This window comes from Nanorana parkeri, unplaced genomic scaffold (assembly GCF_000935625.1).
Source record: "Nanorana parkeri isolate BGI_ZX_2015 unplaced genomic scaffold, ASM93562v1 scaffold576, whole genome shotgun sequence".
In the NCBI taxonomy this organism is placed as follows: domain Eukaryota; kingdom Metazoa; phylum Chordata; class Amphibia; order Anura; family Dicroglossidae; genus Nanorana; species Nanorana parkeri.
This window is the reverse complement of record NW_017306844.1, coordinates 736,578-737,022: the sequence shown is the minus strand read 5'-3', so window position 1 is coordinate 737,022 and position 445 is coordinate 736,578. Positions and strand designations below refer to the sequence as shown.

The 445-nt window shown below is 51.5% G+C and overlaps 1 non-coding gene across 1 annotated transcript; it reads right to left on the bottom strand.

Moving 5' to 3' along the window:
* Positions 1-123: 123 nt before the first annotated feature.
* On the bottom strand, positions 124-196 carry TRNAK-UUU. The gene has a single exon. It is a non-coding gene; the product is annotated as a tRNA-Lys (tRNA).
* Positions 197-445: the final 249 nt, after the last annotated feature.

The window sequence follows — 445 nt, the reverse complement described above, 5'->3', positions numbered from 1 at the left end:
AATTTGAGAGTCTCCTACCCGTCACGAAGACAGCTCAACTCTCAGCCAGCGATCAGTCCCAAAGAAGTGCATAAAGACAACCATGTCTGCCAATCAAGGACCTCCCAGTTGCCGAAAGCCCAGCGCCCAAACAGGGACTTGAACCCTGGACCCTCAGATTAAAAGTCTGATGCTCTACCGACTGAGCTATCCGGGCTCTGAGATACTTTGGCGGATGCCGATCCAAGCTGCTTGCTATTGGACGTCTACAGCGGAAAAATCAGAACAATTGAGAGCCAATAGAAGCAGAAGGCCAAGTGACTGGAAGCGGAAGCTTCTGGAGGTGAGGAAAGCTGCCATAGACAAACAGTTAGCCAAGCTCTGCGTAGCCCTGGGTGCACCAGTCAGCTTCAGCCACTTTTTTGTCTGGGTCAGATAGGTGGAATTTGAGAGTCTCCTACCCGTC